The sequence below is a fragment of the Vidua chalybeata genome, chromosome 8, assembly GCF_026979565.1.
Source record: "Vidua chalybeata isolate OUT-0048 chromosome 8, bVidCha1 merged haplotype, whole genome shotgun sequence".
In the NCBI taxonomy this organism is placed as follows: Eukaryota; Metazoa; Chordata; class Aves; order Passeriformes; family Viduidae; genus Vidua; species Vidua chalybeata.
In genome coordinates, this window is record NC_071537.1 from 1,239,580 (window position 1) to 1,250,701 (window position 11,122).

Here is an 11,122-nt window from a genome sequence, read left to right on the forward strand (position 1 = left end):
TTTTTTTTTTTTTTTCCCCGATTTAAATCATGATTAAAAGCAGTTCCTTGGCTGATTTCAATCAAACCACACAGTCTCTCTCTGCTGATCTCCAGCTGTTAAATAAGAAACAGAAAATCATCAATAACCCATCTGTGTCACAGATGAGGAGCAGCCCCACGGGGACCGGAGCTCCCTGGCTCTCACATGGCAATCCCTGGAATTTTTGAGGGCTGGCAGGAGCCCAGAGGAACCCTCAAGAAGGAGTTTGTCCCCCCAGGTGTGTGACAGGAGCCAGAAGGGAGGGCTCACACGGCAGGGAGGTGCCCAGGTATTTCCACTCCCTAAAAAAGTGCCCGAATCGCCTTTAAGGGGCACAGGCAGCAATTCTGTGGCACAAAAATTGGTTTTCCTGAGGGAGCTTGGGGAAAACCCAGCCAGGAACGAGGGGCAGGGGTGGGGACAATGCACCTGCAGACCAGGGCAACCAGCAGGTCAGGAAATCATTTCGGAAAAATCCCGCTGAGATCGTGGATCCAGCCATTCCCAGCGGTGGCAGGATGATGAAAGGAGCAGGGAAGAGCTTGTCAGGGAGAGGAGGAAGAGGAGGGGAGCCCAGGGAGGGTGGGAGGGCGCCGGGGCTCGCTCGGAGCCGTTCCCCACGGCTGGGAAATTCCCTGACGGCTGCAGCTCCCCGCTTGTCTAATTGTCCTTGATGGATTCTCTGTCCCCCAGGAGCGCCAGCCAGACCTCGCAGCTCCAGATGTCTGAATATTATGCAGGAAGCTGGTAAACAAATTCCTCCTATTTTTCCTGCTAGCAATTAGGAACGTAGGAAGAACACATTGCTGAGCAGGCGAGGGATCCACGGCAGATATTTCATATGCATTTATAGCCACTTAACGCCTCTGGAAGGGTGATAAACACCGACTATTGTAAATCTGTTTGATCACCCCTTGTTGCTACAAAATCCGGAAAAAGTCAAAATGAGGGGAAAAAAAAAAAAAAAAAACCCAAATGTTGAAATAAGAGTTAAAATTGGGATAAATTAGCGATTACAGCTCCTTCCATATTAACTATCAAGCACTCGGGTGACAGAGCAGCTCTGCCACTTCACCCCTCGCAGCTTTTTTAGGTGATTTCAACTTTTTACCCCAATTTTAGCTCGGGAGCAGGTTCCTGCCTGGCTCCTGTGCCTCCCCTCTCCATTAATTTCTCTGCCTGCTCCAGCAATCCTGCCCTGGGAGGGATGGCTTAGGTGGCTTCAGGAGTCTTTGCCAGCATTAATTGTTATGATTTTAGAGCCCCCACGGGGTGCAGGCTTTGAAAAGGAGAATTTGTTCAAAAGATTGGGAGGGAAATGAAAAAAATCCAGCGCCGTGGCCGTGCAAAACCAGCCCAGGGACAGAGCTGGGAAACCTGGCCAGGGAATTACAGGGCTCCAGCTCCCAGGGGGAGTGGAGGGATGGTGCTCCTGGAAAGCACGAGCCACACAGCCACGTGCTGGAATTCTCCAAGTTGCAGAAATCTGGGAGCATTTTGTGGTGAAAAGGAGCTTTATCCAGCCCAGCTGCTCTGAAGTTATCAGTGCCATGGTGTTTTCTGGGAGAATTAAGGTTGTCTCTGTTTCAAACCGAGCTGAGATCTCTTTCCATGGCTAAAAAACCCCCACTGCAGCATCTTCCCAAATAAATAACTGTGCCAGAGTTGGCTTCCCGTCGTTTTAGGCTGGATTTTGGTCTTAGGACAGATAAATAGCTCTGAAGTAGAGGGAGAATCTACAAGGAGGTGGAGGCAGCTCCTCCTCTGCAGCTCCAGGGTGTTTGGCTTGTGGCAGCCCAGTGGCCACCAGGCCCTGTCCGAGGGTCCCAAGGGCTCTGTTCGAGCATCCCCCAGAGCCACCAGAGCCCTTGGCTCTGTCCCTGCTGTCCCAGCACACCAGGGAGCCCTGGCCACCCCTCTGGCGTGCCCCTGAGCTGCTGCCTGTGCCCAGCCCCAGGGGCACCTGTGCAGGTGGGACACCCACGCCCACCTGCCCCAGCATCCCAAAAAATGCCAGGGCCTCCCACGGCAGGAGCTGCAGAGGGGCTGCAGGGCCCTTGCTGGCCAGGGAGGTGCTGCCATCACCCTCGGGGCACCTGAGCTGCAGGCTGAGCCATGCTGTGCCCTGCTTTTGCACGTCTTGGTGCTCAGAACCAAAGAAATTCTCCTTTTTGACTCTCCTGGCACTGCCCTGCCCAAGCAAGGAGTGCCAAATCCAGGTGCAGGAGCCAAGGCCACGCAGCAGCAGCTCCTGACCCCTTTGTGAGGGTTTGGCCATCCTTTATCCATCCTTCAGGAGTGTCCCAAGCCCTGGACATGTCACGGACAGCCACGGCTCCCTGCCACAGTCCAAAGGCAAGTGCTGCACTTTGCAAAGCGTCTTTTCACCCCATTTTACATTTTTTTCCCCCAAACAAAGGTGTTGGTGAGGCCCAAGCTGGCCCAGGGCATTCTGGCCTGGCCACGTTTGTTCTGGAGCCAGGCAGAAAGGCTTTGGTGCCACCTCTGCTTAGGGAAAGGGTGCAGGAAACCCGAGCCAGGCCTTTTCAAGCCTTCTCAAATGAAGGTTTAAAATAGCCCTGGGACCTGGTGAAGGACGAGCAGAGCAGCTGAGATGCTCCTCTCGAACCAGAGCTGGGAGAGCAGCACGGGAATGAAGTCACTGAGCCAGATGATGTCTCCATCAGACAGCACTGCCAGGGTGCTCAGAGCCCGCGGCGCCCCACGCCCGGCTCTGCAAAGAGTATTCCAAATCCCTTCCCATTCCTGTTCATTTCTGAAGCAGGAACAAACTGCAGCCGTGCAAAGTGAGCGTCCATTTGCTGCTTCCCTCCCTCTCCTCTGGCTCAGGTGTGTGTGGAGCACAGACCTGTTGGAGGACTCGGATCTCTGCCGCTCCTCGCTGCGATTCTGAAGGAATTAAATACAAAATCTTCTGTAGGAAGCAATTGTGAAGTGTGGAAGTTTCTAGTCAGGCAAATAAATTGGATTTAAGTATATTACAGTCATAATCTTTTTCTGCCTCTCTCCAGACAGCCTTTGTACATGGAGAAATGAGAATGTATTCTCAGACAAATCTTGACCTGAGGGAGAAGGCTGCGGGAATCTGGATTTTCAATAACATAAGACAATAAAGCTCAGACTTCTAACCTGCCGCAATATGGTAAAAGTATAAAGAGCTTAGCAACTAATAAAAGAAAAGGGTCTTCCAACTCATATTTGAAGATCTAGACCCCCAAAAGGACACTTCATAAAGATCATAATGGGTTAGTCAGTATCTAACAGATACCATGTACCTTGTTGACCAATTGTCTGACAGTTGTCTTCTGCAGGCCTGGATATTAATAAGCCTTGTGTTGATTTCCTTGGGGTATTTTTTCTTCGTAATTGTACATCTCCTTGTTGTGACACTGCAGCCTGCTATGTATTTATTTAATGCCATTCCTACAGCAAAAAAATAAAAAAAAATTAAAGAAAAAAATCAGAGTATATGTATGGCATTGTTTCCCTCAGATGAGATGCACGCACTGCAAATTTCCTCCCCCTCTGAGGCAGGAGAATCAAAGCCAGGCAGAGGGAGAGCTCCTGGACTTGGGGCAAAGAGGAAATCCAGATGTGTTTTCCCCTCAGGTGTGAATGTGTCTTACTCCCTGCATTACACAGGGAATACAAAGGGATTCAATTATCACCGCATTTTGATTTCTAATAATAACAAAAACTCCTTCTAGAAGGGATTCCATTAAATAATGTTTTGACAGATAATGCTGGTGTAAAGTAGCTGTCAGTCAGGCAGCGAGATCAAGGGGAAACAGATGCACGAGGCAGATCACAGGGAGGCTTAGGGAGTGAAAATGAAGCCTGGTACAAACTCCTCTCACTAACAAAGCAAAGGCTGCCTGGGGCCTCATCCTGCTCTCTGCACTGCCTGGGCAGCTCCGGAGTAAAATGCAAATATTTCCAGGCTGCCTCCTCTCGGAGTCCAGGACATCCCTGTGGCTGCCCTGGCTGCTCCAGACCCTGGCAGGGGGCTCAGAGACCCTGGCACAAAGTCAAAAACACCTGTGGCTTCCATTTCAGCCCGTGGGAAAAGCTGCCAACTCTGTGTGAGGAATTACAGCCACAAGGGTTTGAGCAGTGTGGTAGTTGAGTTAACACAGGGTGGAAAAGTAGAATTTTGGGGCTTTTTAGAATGGGGTTCAAGGGGGTACAAGATGGAGGGATTTGGACATGTCCTGACCTTCTTCTCCTTCTCCTTGCCCTCCATGCCTTGCTGTGCTGGTGACACTTTTCTGTTGGTTCAAGGCAGAGATTCACAGTCTGAAATAGATGATGGGAATTGGTAATAAATTATAAACACACACACGTAGTTTTGAGTGTACAAGGTGGGAGCTGCCCGAGGCTCGGGGCAGAATGCCATGGTGGGCTTGCTAGGCAGAGCTCGGCAGGTCAGAGAGAGAATGTTATAGAGAAGAAGAAATAAACAACCTTGAAAGTGCAATCAGAGCATCCCAGGCTCCTTCTTTGGCTGCCCGGGTTGGGAATAAAGACTCTTTATGACTTCAGGGTCACCCTGACCCCTCTGAACCCCGAGACATCGACGGGGTGCGAGAGCGGAGCTGCAGCTGTGCCACAGCAGGTGGGAGCAGGTGCCACCCCCTGGCCCAGCGCAGGGAGCAGAGCTGAACTCCAGGCTGACTCCTGCAGGTCTGAGGATTCCAGATTTCCCCAAAGACTGCTTTTCTGTGCCCCTGAAACAAAGCTCAGCCCCCCGCCGTTCGCTGCGTGGCCCCTCTTCCGCGGCTGGGAGAGCCCCTGCAGCCAAGTGGGAACTTCATCCCACCGTGGATCCATCCACACTGGTCTGCCTGGGAGAGCCCTCACAGGCACCCCGTGCCACCCCAGCCCTGGCAGGGAGCCCTTCCCCTGCCCCAGGCTGCTCCCAGCCCAGTGTCCAACCTGGCCTGGAGCCTTGCTCGTCTCCACCACCTTCACCTCAAAGTTTATCCTGCCATGAAGAATTTTCCTTTCGCTCCAAGCGCTGCACAAAGCTCCACACAAATGCTTTGTCGCATCCCCCTTTCACCACTAACTCACCCTGGCTGTGCTGATCCCACTCTCCAGCCTCCACGGGACCCTTGGGGTCACTCCTGGTGCTGCTGCCCCTCTCCTGAGGCTTTCCATGTTCTGCCTCCAGCGTGGGATTTGAGACACAAGTGGAACAGCACAGTGGAGGCAGCCTGAGCTGGAAAAGACACGGGAGAGCACTAAGGAGAATATGAAAATTACGAATATTTTGATTTATGGCAGCACCCAAAGTCACAGCAGAGCGTGATGTGAGCCTGATGCAGATGGGGCTGCTCAATCCTGATGCTGGCACATGCCAGGATAACATAAATTGTGGGAAATAAGAGAAATAAGAGATGTGTTTCAAGGCGTTTGCTGAGGGGCCAGATTAAATTACAGTCTTTAAAATCTCCAAACTTTCCATGCAAGTTCTGAATGAGCTCGTTGAAAACTTTTAACTGTAAACTATATTTGAAAGGCATTCAGCTTTTAAAAAATAGTTTGGTTGTTTTTTTTTTTTTTTTCTATTGCCAAACTCCTCCTGGTAACTGTGGCCAAAGTTGAATGTGGGATTAAGAGAGAAAATACCCAGGCAGAAGATTCACTGCTCCTCCCTCTGGAATTTCATGGATCAGACATGGCAAATTCCAGCTCCTTCTCCCACAGCAACCCCTCCATCCCACCAGGGTTAAGAGATGTCTTAACCTGCTCTAGAGGAAATCTTCAATTAAAGTGTTTTAACTTAAATTTCTCAGTTTCTTGGTAAAATTTTATGTGGAAAAAAAAAAAAAAAAACCAGTAAAAGTTTTTTTAAGGAAGAAATGAAGTGAGGAAGGGATGTGATCCACCAGCTCCATATTCCTCCAGCACCTTCCCCACCAGTGATGTGGGTAAAAATACAAATATTTATTTATAGGAGAAAATTAGGGGGGTTTATTTGGAGGCGCTGTACTCATGGGAGAGCGCTGCAAATTATGGGACAAGGAAAAGGAATAATCCAGCTGGAGAATCCCAACAAAAACTGCTTCAGGACTGTGCAAGAGCCTCAAGGAAAATCGGAAATGCTCCTTTTAGATGGATTATTAATACACGTTGAGTTAAAGCTCAAGGCATTGCCAGTGCTCCAGGAAGGGACAATAAAACCGCGTTTTTAGGATATCTGATATTAGGAATTTGTTCCTTTAGGCTAGTCCAGGATTAGGGGCAGGAGGGTGCTCTGCCCTGGAACCCCAGCAAGGACAGCTCATGGCCTTGGGCTCCGGGGAGCTGCTTTTTCATCTGGCTTTTTTTAAGCCCTCAGGCAGAGTTACAAGATAAGAGAGAAGTGGATCTGAACTTAACGAGCGGCTAATTTTATCCTTTGTTTTGCCCGATAAACATCAGCTCACAAAGTCAGGGCTGAAAGCTGCAGCCGCACTGGGGAAGGAAATAACTCGGTATATTTATAGTAAATAATCCTATTTTAGTCATTTTGCACAGAAGCGTAGCTGAAAGCTTTGGCTTCATTCCCCCACTTCACCTGAAGCTGTTTAAATAAATACATTTCCATAAACACATTTTGCTGAACAAACACTAAACGAGGTTTATTTTGACCCCAAAACTCATTTGGACACAAGAGCCCCTGGGCAGCCATCCCTCCGTGGGAAGCAGGGCTGGGCACACACAGGATTTCCAGAAACACCGTGCCTGAAACAGGAATTCTAATGCCACAAAAGTGCTGGAAACAAAGAAAATTCTGCATGAGAAAGTCACTTGTGGAGCCTGGGATGTGATCAGACCTCCTGTGACTGCACGAGGCAGAATTTGGGGAAAATGTCCCATCCCTGGCAGTGCCCAAGGCCAGGTTGGAGCACCTGGGACAGTGGCAGGTGGCCCTGCCATGGCAGGGGTGGCCCTGGGTGGGATTTAGGGTCCCTTCCACCCAAAACCATCCTGGGATTCTCTAAAAATGCTGAACCTTCATCCCCTCAAACCCTCCATGCAAAGCTGCACCGCTGGGACTTGGTGTGTCCAGCACTTTGGGAATGCTCCAGGCTGGAGCACAGGCACAGACAAGCACATTCCACTGCCCCAGCATTGTATTTATCATTTATTTCAGTATTATCACTGTATTTACCATTTATTACTATATTATCACTGTATTTCTCATTTATTACGATATTATCACTGTATTTACCATTTATTACTATATCATCACTGAATTTCACATTTATTATTATATTATCACTTTATTTACCATTTATTATGATATTATCACTTTATTTACCACTTATTATAATATTATCACTGTATTTCTAATTTATTACCATATTATCACTGTATTTCCTATTTATTCCAATATTATCACTGTATTTCTCATTTATTCCAATATTATCACTGTATTTCTCATTTATTCCAATATTATCACTGTATTTCTCATTTATTCCAGTATTATCACTGTATTTATCCTTTATTTCAGGCACTGTGCTGGAGCAGGAGCCTTGACCTACACCTTTCCCATCTCTGTTTTCAACCTGAAATTTAACTTGGGGACCCAAACCCGGGATCCGCTGTCCCTCTGAGGATGTCAAACCCCACCAAGGTGCTGCAGTGGGGAAAGCCCTTTTTCCTTCCTCCCCTTTTTCCTTCCTCCCCTTTCCCTGCTGCATCCCAGCAGCGAAGCTGCAGCTGGAGCCACGGGCAGGGATTTGTGGTCCAGCAGCTGAAAGCCCTTGCTGCAGGAGACAGAGGGGAGCAGCCTAATGTGCTCTTGCCATGTGGTAATTTTCCAGATAAATGGACAGTTGCTTCAGCAGCTTCCCTGTTGAAGGGCAATGATCCATATAATACTGGCAATTACAGAAGTATTTCCATTGCAGACTCAGTGTCGTGGTTTGACATAGAAGTGAATTTTTTCCAAAAAGTTAAGTCAAACCAATCAGTAGTCAAGTTTAAATATTAGCACCTGGAGTGACCACTGAAAGTATAGACACGCCTCTAAGAACACAGGGGGTTAAAAGCAAGAACTCCCAGGAGAACTCTCTCTTTTAGTTCCCCAAAAAAAAATAAGGGGGACTGTAGTCCCAGAATAAGAAACTAAACTGTTATATCTTTAGGTCCATAGCAAAACATCCTTAAAAAAACCCTACAAGCAATCTGTCCATACACAATAATAAGAGCACTGTGACATGGAAAAAAAAAATATCACACTAACAAATTTTTCTTCCAGGCGGTTGCCATGTGTAACAAAAAAACACAGGGGGGCAGCTGTGTTTCCTGGGGGGTCTGTGGTGCAAGAAAGACTTCTCTCTCCCTTAATAATTTAAACATAAATTACCTAAAAAATAGTAATTTAATCAAAGATCCCAAATAATATTTCATAACTAAATGTGTTTAAAATTAAGAGAAAGAAAAGTAGTTTTAAAAAGTCTTCATCCTAAATTTAATTTATGTGTTTTCTATATTAATAGTAGTTTAATAAAGTTTTTTTTCCTTTATTATTAAACTTAAGCCTACTCTACTCTATCCCTAATAACATCTCACAACATTTATTTAAGAAAAGTACATTTTCATAAAAACACTAGCATTACACCATTGTCAAACCATAACACTCGGTGACAAATTTTCAGTGCCAGGCAGCAGAGGAACTGGAGCAGCAGCACCAGCATGAGGGGCCGAGGCTTGGGATGGCAGGGCCCAGCTCCTGCCTGCTGTTTGCTGGAGGAATCAGCTCACCCTGCCCAGCTCACCACGTAATTCTGGCCCTGTTTCCTCTTATTTGGGCATTCCTTGATCCTGGTTTAATCCCGAGGCTGAGCTACCACTCCTGGCTTTCACACACCCACTTTTCCTGCCTCCCTGGTCAAAGTTCAGCACTTTATAAAGAGATATAGCAAAGTTCAGCTGTTTTATAAAGATTCTCCGGGGCTGAAGGGAAGGGAAAAGATGTCAAATGAGGGAAAAGTGCTCAGCAAGTGGAACACTTGGGCTCCCAGCAGAGGCACAAACACAAACCCTTCTAATTGCGTTCCAAACCAGAGCAGGAGGCATTTTTGGGGAGTGTGTACTGCTGGTGCTCTGCCAGCTGCACCCAGAGCTGGCTGGAATCACAGCTCATGCTTGAGTCATTGCCTGATCATTCCCAGCAAAATGTGGGTTGAAATAAAAGAATTGTTTTTGGTAATGAGCTGTGCATGAGGGCTCTGGTGACAGGACCTGGGGGAACAGCAGGAAGTGGTGCCAGGGGAGGTTTTGGTTGGATCTCAGGGAAAAGTTCATCCCCAGAGGGTGCTGGCACTGCCCAGATCCCCAGGGAATGGGCACGGCTCCGAGGTGCCAGAGCTCCAGAAGTGTTTGGACAATGCTCTCAGTGGGATTTTTGGGGGGTCTGTGCAGGGCCAGGAGCTGGACTCGATCCTTGTGGGTCCCTTCCAGCACAGGATACTCCGTGATCCATGAAATAACAACTTGGATTTATATAAAATAACAACAGGAAACAGGAAATATCAACAGGATTCCATGAAACAACAACCTGCACCACGGCATGAGCTGTTTGAGCATCCCTTGCACTCCCAAAAAGCACAAACCCTCCCTGCCCAGCGTCACTAAAACCAGCACCAAACCTTGGAAAAGATCTCTGAGCTGCACCAGCAGCTCCAGCTCAGAAAGCAAAGAGGTTCCTGCAGCTCCAGCACCTGCTGCAAACCCCCCCAGACACGGAAATGTGAAACACACAGGTGCCCCCAGCCAGGCAGGGGCTGCACACGCTTCACCCTAAACACACAAGACCCTGACAGACTTTTGTGATTTCCGGGGGGAATACATTAAACCTGTGGTAGTGCTTCCCCTGTGGGTTGTGCTTCTGTTTCAGTTTCAGTTTCCTGCAGTTTTTACCCATCGTGTGAGAGGCAGAACTGCCGTTTCATTCCAGCAAAATGAGCGGGACACATCCGTAAAGAGCCGCCTTAATGGTGGAGCAATCCACCAGGGAGGGCCTTTGGAGCTGCTCAAGAACTGTTTCAAAACTCCAGCAGATTTTGCTAAAAAGGAAAGAGAGAAGAAAGACGGGGCTGAAGTGCAGGATTTTAACCTTCATGTAGGAAATGAAAGGATGTTTGCAGGAATACCAGCAGCACAGCCACCCCTCCCTCCCCACCAGCAGGAGCACTGATGGAGCCAGGACCGAGCCTGGCTTGTGCAAATAAGTGATTTTGGATGAGAATAATTAATCAAGGGGGTGGGATTGGGTATCTTGTGAGGTCAGTATGAAATTTGCATTGATAGCCCTGGAAGAGCTGGATGGCTCTTGGGTCACAGACTGGTTTGGGTTGGAAGGGACCTGTAGGACCTCCCTGCCACGAACTGGGACACTTCCTGCCACACCAGCTTGTCCAGACCTCGCAGAATCAGCCCCAGCTTGTGTTTCTCAGGGAGATCAGTAGGGATGGGCCAATCCAAGGGCTGAGCACCTCAGCTTCCTCCCCCCTCAGGCCCCTCCTGCCCACCAGCCCCAGAATTAAACGTGCAGGAAAGAGCTCTCCCGACAGCACCCCAAAGAATTAAGTAATGATTACACAGTGTTGGACACCAGGAAGGATTTCCCCATGGAAAGGGTGGTCAGGTGTTGGAGGGGGCTGCCCAGAGAGGTTTGGAGTGCCCATCCCTGGAGGTATCCAAGGAATTCCTGGAGGTGGCACTTGGTGACAAGGTGGGGCTCTGGCACAGGTTGGGCCCGATGGTCTGGGAGGGCTTTTCCAGCCTCAGGGATTCTGGGATTCCACACAGCTGCCTTCTTGGAAGCATGACGGTGCTCCTGAGGCTCTCCTGTGATGCACAGTTAAATATGTGATGTCGAACCCAGCGCAGTCAGGAAGCTGGATGCTTGGCAGACCTGTCACCAGAAGGACACTTGGAGCTGCATTAACTCCCCAGCTGAGCAGTTTTTAAACCACTGGCTGATGGCTGATCTCTCCTTGCTGTGCAGAGCAGCTACAGCCAGCGGGGTCCTGCACGTGTGCTCCAGACCCCTGAGGAAGCCACGTCCCAGACAAGACCATGG

The 11,122-nt window shown here is 48.7% G+C and overlaps 1 long non-coding RNA gene across 1 annotated transcript; it reads right to left on the reverse strand.

Annotated features, from left to right (window-relative positions):
• Positions 1 to 15: 15 nt before the first annotated feature.
• Positions 16 to 4,340, reverse strand: LOC128791687 (uncharacterized). The gene is made up of 4 exons (XR_008432115.1): positions 4,259 to 4,340; positions 3,318 to 3,465; positions 2,891 to 2,931; positions 16 to 95 (listed from the first exon to the last, which is right to left on the reverse strand). It is a non-coding gene; the product is annotated as an uncharacterized LOC128791687 (long non-coding RNA).
• Positions 4,341 to 11,122: the final 6,782 nt, after the last annotated feature.